Source organism: Arachis hypogaea, chromosome 12 (genome assembly GCF_003086295.3).
Source record: "Arachis hypogaea cultivar Tifrunner chromosome 12, arahy.Tifrunner.gnm2.J5K5, whole genome shotgun sequence".
NCBI lineage: Eukaryota > Viridiplantae > Streptophyta > Magnoliopsida > Fabales > Fabaceae > Arachis > Arachis hypogaea.
In genome coordinates, this window is record NC_092047.1 from 46,200,189 (window position 1) to 46,211,951 (window position 11,763).

The following is an 11,763-nucleotide window of genomic DNA, read 5'->3' on the forward strand; positions in this document are numbered from 1 at the left end:
GCTCTCCTCACCCTTGTGTTTCTTTCCTTACATTACATTCTTTTCTTCTTCTTTTCTTCTACTCACAAAGGGAACCTCTATACTTGGGTAAAAAAGATCCCTATTATTATTATTTTTCTGTTCCCTCTTTTTCATATGAGCAGGAGCAAGGACAAGAATATTCTTGTTGAAGCAGATCCAGAACTGGAAAGGACTCTGAAGAGAAAACTAAGAGAAGCTAAATTACAACAACCCAGCAAGCACCTTTCAGAAATTTTCGAACAAGAAGAGGAGATGGCAGCCGAAAATAATAATAATGCAAGGAGAATGCTTGGTGACTTTACTACACCTAATTCTAATTTACATGGAAGAAGCATCTCCATCCCTACCATTGGAGCAAACAATTTTGAGCTGAAACCTCAATTAGTTTCTCTGATGCAGCAGAACTACAAGTTCCATGGACTTCCATCTGAAGATCCTTTTCAGTTCTTAACTGAATTCTTATAGATCCGTGATACTGTTAAGACTAATGGAGTAGATCCTGAAGTCTACATGCTCATGCTTTTCCCTTTTGCTGTAAGAGACAGAGCTAGAGTGTGGTTGGACTCCCAACCCAAAGATAGCCTGAACTCTTGGGATAAGCTGGTCACGGCTTTCTTAGCCAAGTTCTTTCCTCCTCAAAAGCTTAGCAAGCTTAGAGTGGATGTTCAAACCTTCAAACAAAAAGAAGGTGAATCCCTCTATGAAGCTTGGGAGAGATACAAGCAACTGACCAAAAAGTGTCCTTCTGACATGCTTTCAGAATGGACCATCCTGGATATATTCTACGATGGTCTGTCTGAATTAGCTAAGATATCATTGGATACTTCTGCAGGTGGATCCATTCACCTAAAGAAAACGCCTGCAGAAGCTCAAGAACTTATTGACATGGTTGCTAATAACCAGTTTATGTACACTTCTGAGAGGAATCCTGTGAGTAATGGGATGCCTATGAAGAAGGGAGTTCTTGAAATTGATACTCTGAATGCTATATTGGCTCAGAATAAAATATTGACTCAGCAAGTCAATATGATTTCTCAGAGTCTGAATGGACTGCAAGCTGCATCCAACAGTACTCAAGAGGCATCTTCTGAAGAAGAAGCTTATAATCCTGAAAACCCTGCAATAGCAGAGGTGAATTACATGGGTGAACCATATGAAAACACCTATAATCCCTCATGGAGAAATCACCCAAATCTCTCAAGGAAGGATCAACAAAAGCCTCAACAAGGCTTTAATAATGGTGGAAGAAACAGGTTTAACAATAGTAAACCTTTTCCATCATCTTTTCAGCAACAGACAGAGAACTCTGAACAAAATACCTCTAATTTAGCAAACTTAGTCTCTAATCTGTCCAAGGCCACTGTAAGTTTCATGAATGAAACAAGGTCTTCCATTAGAAATTTGGAAGCACAAGTGGGCCAGCTGAGTAAAAGGATCACTGAAATCCCTCCCTGTACTCTCCCAAGCAATACAGAAGAAAATCCAAAGAGAGAGTGCAAGGCCATTGACATAACCACAATGGCCGAACCCAAAGAGGGAGAGGAGGACGTGAATCCCAAGGGGGAAGACCTCCTGGGACGTCCAGTGATCAATAAGGAGTTTCCCTCTGAGGAACCAAAGAAATCTGAGACTCATTTAGAGACCATAGAGATTCCATTAAACCTCCATATGCCATTCATGAGCTCTGATGAGTATTCCTCTTCTGAAGAGAATGAGGATGTTACTGAAGAGCAAGTTACCAAGTACCTTAGTGCAATCATGAAACTGAATGCCAAATTATTTGGTATTGAGACTTGGGAAGATGAACCTCCCTTGTTCACCAATGAACTAAGTGATCTGGATCAACTGAGATTGCCTCAGAAGAAACAGGATCCTGGAAAGTTCCTAATACCTTGTACCATAGGCACCATGACCTTTGAGAAGGCTCTGTGTGACCTTGGTTCAGGGATAAACCTCATGCCCCTCTCTGTAATAGAGAAACTGGGAATCTTTGGGGTGCAAACTGCTAAAATCTCATTAGAGATGGCAGACAATTCAAGAAAACAGGCTTATGGACAAGTAGAGGACGTGTTAGTCAAGGTTGAAGGTCTTTACATCCCTGCGGATTTCATAGTCCTAGATACTGGGAGGGATGAGGATGAATCCATCATCCTTGGAAGACCCTTCCTAGCCACAGCAAGAGCTGTGATTGATGTTGACAGAGGTGAACTAGTCCTTCAATTGAATGAGGACTCCCTTGTGTTTAAAACTCGAGGTCATCCTTCTGTAAACATGGAGAGGAAGCATAAAAAGCTTCTCTCACTGCAGAGTCAACCAGAGCCCCCACAGTCAAACTCTAAGTTTGGTGTTGGGAGGCCACAACCAAACTCTAAGTTTGGTGTTGAACTCCCATATCCAAACTCTAAGTTTGGTGTTGGGGAGTCTCAACAATGCTCTGAACATCTGTGAGGCTCCATGAGAGCCCACTGTCAAGCTATTGACATTAAAGAAGTGCTTGTTGGGAGGCAACCCAATTTTTATTTAACTATATTTTTATTAGTTATATGTCTTTATAGGTACATGATCATGTGGAGTCACAAAATAAATCAAAAAAATTGAGAACGGAAACAAAAATTGCAGAAGAAAAATCACACCCTGGAGGAGGATCTCACTGGCGTTTAAACGCCAGTAAGAAGCATCTGGCTGGCGTTCAACGCCAAAACAGAGCATGGTTCTGGCGCTGAACGCCCAAAATGGGCAGCATCTGGGCGTTTGAACGCCAGAATTGCACCCTAGAGAAGAGCTGGCGCTGAACGCCCAGAACAAGCATGGTTTTGGCGTTCAACGCCAGAAATGGGCAACAAATGGGCATTCAACGCCCAGAACAAGCACCAATCTGGCGCTGAATGCCCAGAGTTATGTGTAAGGGTATATTGCATGCCTAATTTGGTGCAAGGTTGTAAATCCTTGAACACCTCAGGATCTGTGGACCCCACAAGGATCACCTCAGGATCTGTGGACCCCACAGGATCCCCACCTACCTCCACTCACTTCTTCTCACCCTTCTTTCACACAATCCCATAAACACTCTTCCCCAAAACTCTTCACCAATCACCTCAATCTCTCTTCCCTATCACCACTCCACCACTCACATCCATCCACTTTTCCCCATAAACCTACTTCATAAACTCTACCTACCTTCAAAATTCAAAATCAATTTCCCACCCAAAACCCACCCTTATGGCCGAACCTTACCCCCCCTCCCTTCTCTAAATATAGCCCTCCATTCTTCCTCATTTTCACACAACACAACCCTCTCTTCCCCTTCTTGGCCGAAATACATCTCTCTCCCTCTCCTCCATTTCTTCTTCTTCTTCATCTATTCTTACTTCTCTTGCTCGAGGGCGAGCAAAATTCTAAGTTTGGTGGTAAAAGCATAAGCTTTTTGTTTTTCCATTACCATTGATGGCACCTAAGACCAGAGAATCCTCTAGAAAAGGGAAAGGGAAGACAAAAGCTTCCACCTCCGAGTCATGGGAGATGGAAAGATTCATCTCCAAAGCCCATCAAGGCCACTTCTATGATGTTGTGGCCAAGAAGAAGGTGATCCCCGAGGTCCCTTTCAAACTCAAGAGAAATGAGTATCCGGAGATCCGACATGAAATCCAAAGAAGAGGTTGGGAAGTTCTAACAAACCCCATCCAACAAGTCGGCATCCTAATGGTTCAAGAGTTCTATGCCAATGCATGGATCACTAGGAACCATATCAAAGTAAGAACCCGAACCCAAAGAATTATCTCACCATGGTTCGGGGGAAATACTTAGATTTTAGTCCGGAAAATGTGAGGTTGGTGTTCAACTTGCCTATGATGCAAGGAGATGCACGCCCCTACACTAGAAGGGTCAACTTTAATCAAAGGTTGGACCAAGTCCTCATGGACATATGTGTGGAAGGAGCTCAATAGAAGATTGACTCCAAAGGCAAGCCGGTTCAACTAAGAAGACTGGACCTCAAGCCTGTAGCTAGAGGATGGTTAGAGTTCATCCAACGCTCCATCATCCCCACTAGCAACCGATCTGAAGTTACTGTGGATCGGGACATCATGATTCATAGCATCATGATTGGAGAGGAAGTAGAAGTTCATGAAGTCATCTCCCTTGAACTCTACAAAATAGCCGAAAAGCCCTCTCCTTGGGCAAGACTAGCTTTTCCTCATCTTATTTGCCATCTATGTTACTCAGCTGGAGCTTTCATAGAAGGAAACATTCCCATTGAGGAAGAGAAGCCCATCACTAAGAAAAGGATGGAGAAAGCAAGAGAGCCCATTCATGGATCTCAAGAAACGCATGAAGCTCATCACCATGAGATCCCGGAGATGCCTCAAATGCATCTTCCTCCACAAAACTATTGGGAGCAAATCAACACCTCCCTAGGAGAATTAAGTTCCAACATGGGACAATTAAGGGTGGAACATCAAGAGCACTCCATCATGAAATTAGAGAAGATCAAAAAGCAATGAGGGAGGAGCAACAAAGACAAGGAAGAGACATAGAAGAGCTCAAGGACATCATTTGTTCCTCAAGAAGGAAACGCCACGATCACTAAGGTGGACTCATTCCTTGTTCTTACATTCTCTGTTTTTCATTTTCTATGTTAAGTGATTATCTATGCTTGTGTCTTTATTACATGATCATTAGTATTTAGTAACTTTGTCTTAAAGTTATGAATGTCCTATGAATCCATCACCTCTCTTAAATGAAAAATGTTTTAATTCAAAAGAACAAGAAGTACATGAGTTTCGAATTTATCCTTGAACTTAGTTTAATTATATTGATGTGGTGACAATGCTTCTTGTTTTCTAAATGAATGCTTGAACAGTGCATATGTCTTTTGAAGTTGTTGTTTAAGAATGTTAAATATGTTGGCTCTTGAAAGAATGATGACAATGAGACATGTTATTTGATAATCTGAAAAATCATAAAAATGATTCTTGAAGCAAGAAAAAGCAGCAAAGAACAAAGCTTGCAATATATATATATATATATATATATATATAGCGAAAAAAAATAGAGAGAAAAAGCAAGCAGAAAAAAGCCAAAGCTCTTAAAACCAAAAGGCAAGAGCAAAAAGCCAATAACCCTTAAAACCAAAAGGCAAGGGTAGATAAAAAGGATCCCAAGGCTTTGAGCATCAGTGGATAGGAGGGCCTAAAGGAATAAAATCCTGGCCTAAGCGGCTAAACCAAGCTGTCCCTAACCATGTGCTTGTGGCGTGAAGGTGTCAAGTGAAAACTTGAGACTGAGCGGTTAAAGTCAAGGTCCAAAGCAAAAAAAAAAAAAGAGTGTGCTTAAGAACCCTGGACACCTCTAATTGGGGACTTTAGCAAAGCTGAGTCACAATCTGAAAAGGTTCACCCAGTTATGTGTCTGTGGCATTTATGTATCCGGTGCTAATACTGGAAAACAAAGTGCTTAGGGCCACGGCCAAGACTCATAAATTAGCTGTGTTCAAGAATCAACATACTGAACTAGGAGAATCAATAACACTATCTAAACTCTGAGTTCCTATAGATGCCAATCATTCTGAACCTCAATGGATAAATTGAGATGCCAAAACTATTCAAGAGGCAAAAAGCTACAAGTCCCGCTCATCTGATTGGAGCTATGTTTCATTGATAGTTTGGAATTTATAGTATATTCTCTTCTTTTTATCCTATTTGATTTTCAGTTGCTTGGGGACAAGCAACAATTTAAGTTTGGTGTTGTGATGAGCGGATAATTTATACGCTTTTTGGCATTGTTTTTAGTATATTTTAAGTAGAATCTAGTTACTTTTAGGGATGTTTTTATTAGTTTTTATGTTAAATTCACATTTCTGGACTTTACTATGAGTTTGTGTGTTTTTCTGTGATTTCAGGTATTTTCTGGCTGAAATTGGGGGACTTGAGCAAAAATCAGATTCAGAGGTAGAAGAAGGACTACTGATGCTGTTGGATTCTGACCTCCCTGCACTCAAAGTGGATTTTCTGGAGCTACAGAACTCAAAATGGCGCGCTTCCAATTGTGTTGGAAAGTAGACATCCAGGGCTTTTCAGAAATATATAATAGTTTATACTTTGGCCGAGTTTAGACGACGTAAAAAGGCGTTGAACGCCAGTTCTACGCTGCTGCCTGGAGTTAAACGCCAGAAACACGTTACAAGCCAGAGTTGAACGCCAGAAATATGTTACAAACTGGCGTTCAACTCCAGAAAGAACCTCTGCACGTGTAACATTCAATCTCAGCCTAAGCACACACCAAGTGGGCCCCGAAAGTGGATTTATGCATCAATTACTTACTTCTGTAAATCCTAGTAGCTAGTTTAGTATAAATAGGACTTCTTACTATTGTATTAGACATCTTATGATTTTTAGTTCATCTTGGGACGTCTGGTTCTTATATCATGGGGGTTGGCCTCTCGGCCATGCCTGAACCTTTCAGTTATGTATTTTCAACGGTAGAGTTTCTACACTCCATAGATTAAGGTGTGGAGCTCTGCTGTTTCTCATGAATTAATGCAAAGTAATACTGTTTTTCTATTCAATTCAACTTATTCCGCTTCTAACATATTCATTCGCACTTCAACATGAATGTGATGAACGTGACAATCATCATCATTTCCCCACGAACGCGTGCCTGACAACCACTTCCGTTCCACCTTAGATTGGATGGTTATCTCTTGGATCTCTTAATCAGAATCTTCGTGGTATAAGCTAGATTGATGGCGGCATTCATGAGAGTCCGGAAAGTCTAAACCTTGTCTGTGGTATTCCGAGTAGGATTCTGGGATTGAATGACTGTGACGAACTTCAAACTCGCGAGTGCTGGGCGTAGTGACAGACGCAAAAGGAGGGTGAATCCTATTCCAGTATGATCGAGAACCTCAGATGATTAGCCGTGCTGTGACAGAGCATTTGGACCATTTTCACAAGAGGATAGGATGTAGCCATTGAGCACGGTGATGCCTCCAGACGATTAGCCATGCAGTGACAGCGCATCGGACCATTTTCCAGAGAGGATCAAAAGTAGCCATTGACAATGGTGATGTCCTTACATAAAGCCAGCCATGGAAAGGAGTAGGATTGATTGGATGAAAACAGCAGGAAAGCAGAGGTTCAGAAGAACGAATGCATCTCTATACTTTTATCTGAAATTCTCACCAGTGATATACATAAGTATTCCTATCTTTATTTTCTGTCTATCTATTATCTATTTTCGAAAACTCCATGACTATTTTATATCCGCCTGACTGAGATTTACAAGGTGACCATAGCTTGCTTCATACCAACAATCTCCGTGGGATCGACCCTTACTCGCGTAAGGTTTTATTACTTGGACGACCTAGTGCACTTGCTGGTTAGTTGTATCGAAGTTGTGAATGAAAAACGATTTATTAAGACGTGCGTACAGAGTTTTTGGCGCCGTTGCCTGAGATCACAATTTTGTGCACCAAGTGGGATAGGTTGGGTTCAAATGAATGGGTGGGAATTGGGTGGAAAATTTTGAATTTGAAGTAGGTGGGGATTAGTGGGACTTATGATGGTTTTGGAAAGTGATATAGATATGATTGGGTTAGGGTTTTATTGGGACCCACTGATCTGAGAGGCTAGGGATTTCAAGTTTTTTGCCCCCTTGTGGGCGTTAAACGCCCAGCTCTTGCTCCTGGATGGCGTTCAATGCCAGCTATATGCCTCTCATTGGGCATTGAACGCCCTTGAGGGACCTCCTTCCTGGCATTCAACACCAGGTCTGTGCCTCTGTTGGGGCATTGAATGCCCAGGTTCTGCCCCCTATCTGGCGTTCAATGCCAGCTTCAGGTTCCCTGGCTGGCATTCAACACCAGCACTGTGCTCCCTGACTGGCGTTCAATGCCAGCAATGTACTCCCTGGCTAGTGTTCAATGCCAGCAAAGTCTCTGTTCCAGGGTGTTTTGTTTCTAGCTCTGACTATTTCTATTTCTGTTCCAACTGCTACACATGATTATAAACTTAAACAAATATGAAAATTAAACTGAAATAACTTAAATAAACACAATGAAAAGTAAGAAAACATTAATTATTGATGGTTTTCCTCCTAACAAGCACTTCTTTAATGTCACTAGCTTGACGATTAGCTCCTTACGGAGATGGATAGGGGCTCAGAATTTTGCCCCTTACAATGAACTTCTTGCCTGTGCTCTCATGGATAAGTTCCACATGTTCCAGAGATAGGATCCTGTTGACAGTGTGTAGAATGACTGGATTGTCAGTGAAGATGACTCTCATGCGAGGTGAGAGGCCTGCAGTGGGGATTTTCTTATCCTTCTAACCATTAGGTACTTTCTTCTTAGTACCTTTGTTCTCTGTGCTTGATAATGGCTGCCCAACACCAAACTTAGAATTGGTGTATGGGGGCTCTGTATAACTTTGCACTAAGAGAGAGGATTAGAACACTAAGTGTTGCACAACTGTTTCTCTGTTGTCAATGGGAGAGTTAGGGTTAGGCATCTTGAACAAGATGTGGTCTTCCCATAAATATAGAATTAGCTCTCCCTTTGCTACATCAATGATGGCGTTGGCAGTGGCTAGGAAGGGTCTTCCAATAATGATGGATTCATCCTTTTCTTCCCCAGTATCCAAGATTATGAAATCTGACGGGATGTAAAGGTTCTCAACCTTTACTAAGACATCCTCTACATGACCATAAGCCTTTTTCATTGACTTATCTGCATCTCTAGTGAGATTCTTGTAGCTTGTACCTCAAAGATTTCCAACTTCTCCATTACAGAGAGTAGCATAAGGTTTATGCTTGACCCTAGGTCACATAGAGCCTTATCAAAGGTGATGCTGCCTATGGTGTAGGAAATCAGGAAGCGTCCGGGATCCGACAACTTCTGAGGTAGTTTCCGCTGAACCAAGGCATTGAATTTCTTGGTGAGTGATGAATCCATATTTTATGATATATTTTGGCTATAATTGGATGGATTTCATCACATAAACACACACTTATTCACCAAAATAGCATACGTTTGTGTTTGTTCCCTAAATTGAACTTAAATGTGAAAACAGGTTCTTTTGTGCTTATTTTGACTAATTTTATTCCATTTACCTTCCATTCGATACCTTGATGTTATTTGTGAGTGGTTTTAGATGAATAAGGTAGGAATGGCTTGGTAGGAATGGAAGACGAGTATGCAATTGGGAGAAAGTATGAAGAAAACAAAGGAGGAGAGCTCACCCATGCGTGCGTGCGCACAAGGATGCGTGCGTGCGCACAAGGATGCGTGCGTACGCACAAGGAGGAAATCAGCATTCGTGCGTGCACACAACCACTTGTGCATACGTACAAGAACCCAAGCAGAGCAAATCCAGAGCATCGCGAAGTGTGCTTGTGCACAACCCTTTGTGCGTACGCACAAGTGCATATTCGGCAAAGTGTGCGGATGCACACATCTGTGTGTCCGCACAGGTACCAGTGCATGCATCCATTAAAAAGTCATGTGCTGTGCGGTTTTGGGGGTCTCTAGGCCCATTTCTGAAGTGCTGAAGGCTGGTTTGAGAGGCTATATTAAAGGCATATCAACACATAACAAAAGGAGCTCACTTGGAGGGTAGAAACACATAGTAGGAGTAGGAGTAGTGTAGATTAGGTAATTCTCTCTTAGGATTTTAATTAGGGTTTGTAGAATTTTATACTTCAAGCTTGATTTTGGATTCTAGCAATTTCATTGTAAGTATTTCTTTAATTGCCTCTTTTAATTACATTACTTGTTCTACACTTTCTTATATTTTCATGTCTCTTGTCAATATATGCATAGTTTACAATTTTGGATTTCTAGTTGTTGAATTTGATGTTTGATGCTTATTTTTGTGTTTGTTGAGTTGCCTTGCTTGCTTGTTATCATTTATGGTTCATAGCTTTCATTATTTTCCCAATTTTGCCATATTTTATGTTTATGCCCTCTATGTGTTTAATGAAATGCCAATTTTGATTATGGGGTAATTTCCACCCCTTGAATTGGGGGAAATGAATGTATGGATTACTAGAGCCATAATGTCCAACATTTAGTGATAATTCTTGGGTTGTTAATTGTTCTTGTTCCCACTAACGCTAATTTGTTGCTAAGCTAATTAGCAAGCTAGCTAGGATTTGTGGGTTAAAAACACTTATGCTCATTTAACTTACTCTCCGATGTGAGGGTTGACTTAGTGAGATTAATCCATCATAATTATCATAGTTATGGTTATGGCAAGGAAGGGATTCCATAACTCATCCCAAGTCAAGGTTTCGTTTATGTTTTGAACCACTTTTCCATTACTTTTTAGCCTTACTTGTTAATATTACATACATAATTCTTTTATTCCTTTAATAGTTTATTAATTGCAATTTTGTCTAGTTCTTTTATCTCTTTATTTGTTTGCTTCCTTATTATTGAAAACACCCCTTGTTTTCCACAACCAAAATTGTGTGCACTCTTTGGCATTAGTTCCTAGGGAGAACGACCCAGGACTTAAAACTCCCAGTTATTTTGCTTTGAATTGTGACAATCTTTAGAATAATAATTTGATTGATGGCCAATGGTTGGGTTTGGACTATACTTGCAACGTCAATCCTATTTTAGTGCGAAAATCCAAACCCATGCTTTTGGTCATCGCCAGTGAGCACTGGAAGTTCTTCCTCCAATGGCTCTGTGCCAAACAACTTGGCATTTAGCTTTATCAAAATTCCTAGGTACCAAGCAACTTGCTCCTCCCTAGTTTCCTCTTCCTCATTAGAGGATGAGTACTCTGCAGATTCTATGATCTTCAACCAAGCATTCAACAGAACTTCAATGGGCTCCTTATGAACCTTTGGTTCTGTCAGTTCTTCAATAGGGAGGTTCTCAGTGGGCTGAGGGTTGCCAACTATCCCTATTGTGGCGTTCAATGCCATGATTTGTATGTCTTTGGGCATTGAATGCCCATCATGCCTACTTTCACTGGCGTTCAATGCCAGTGGTTGTGCCTTTGTGGGCGTTCAACACCCAGTAAGGAGTTCTTTATTGGCGTTCAACGCCACAAATGGTGCTTCTATGGCTGTTGAACGCCTAGTAAGGACTTTCTTACCGGCGTTCAACTCCATTGCATCCTCTTCAGTTCGGCCTCAGCTTCTACAGTGATAGATGATAAGCCACTATTTTATGGTTTATCTTGTGCTCAATTGAGTGGATTTTATCAATCTTTCATACACTTGTTCATACTAATTGCATGGTTTTACATTTTCCTTCCTAATCTTGTGCTATTATTGAAAACATGCTTCTTTGGCCTTATATTTGCTATGTTTAATCCTCTCTTATTACCATTCGATGCCATGATATGTGTGTTAAGTGATTTCAGGGATTACAGGGCAGGACTGGCTTAGAGGATGGAAAGGAAGCATGCAAAAGTGGAAGGAATACAAGAAGTTGAAGAAATTGCTAAGCTGTCCAGCCTGACCTCTTTGCACTCGAACGGTCATAACTTGAGCTACAGAAGTTCAAATGAGACGGTTTCAGTTGCGTTCAAAAGCTAACATCCGGGGCTTCAAAATGATATATAATTTCCTATAGTGGCCATACAGCTAGGCAACGTGAACGCGTACTCCATGCGGATGCATCGCAGTGACAAAAAACCAGCGTGGCAGAATTCGTTCCCAGCGATTTCTGGACTGTTTCTGGCCCAGCTTTCAGCCCAGAAAACATAGACTAGAGGCTATAAAGTGGGAGAA

The 11,763-nt window shown here is 41.2% G+C and overlaps 1 non-coding gene across 1 annotated transcript; it reads right to left on the reverse strand.

The window, feature by feature from the left end:
• Positions 1–669: 669 nt before the first annotated feature.
• Positions 670–777, reverse strand: LOC112730894 (small nucleolar RNA R71). Its single transcript, XR_003166697.1, has one exon. It is a non-coding gene; the product is annotated as a small nucleolar RNA R71 (small nucleolar RNA).
• Between the last annotated feature and the right edge of the window lie 10,986 nt (positions 778–11,763).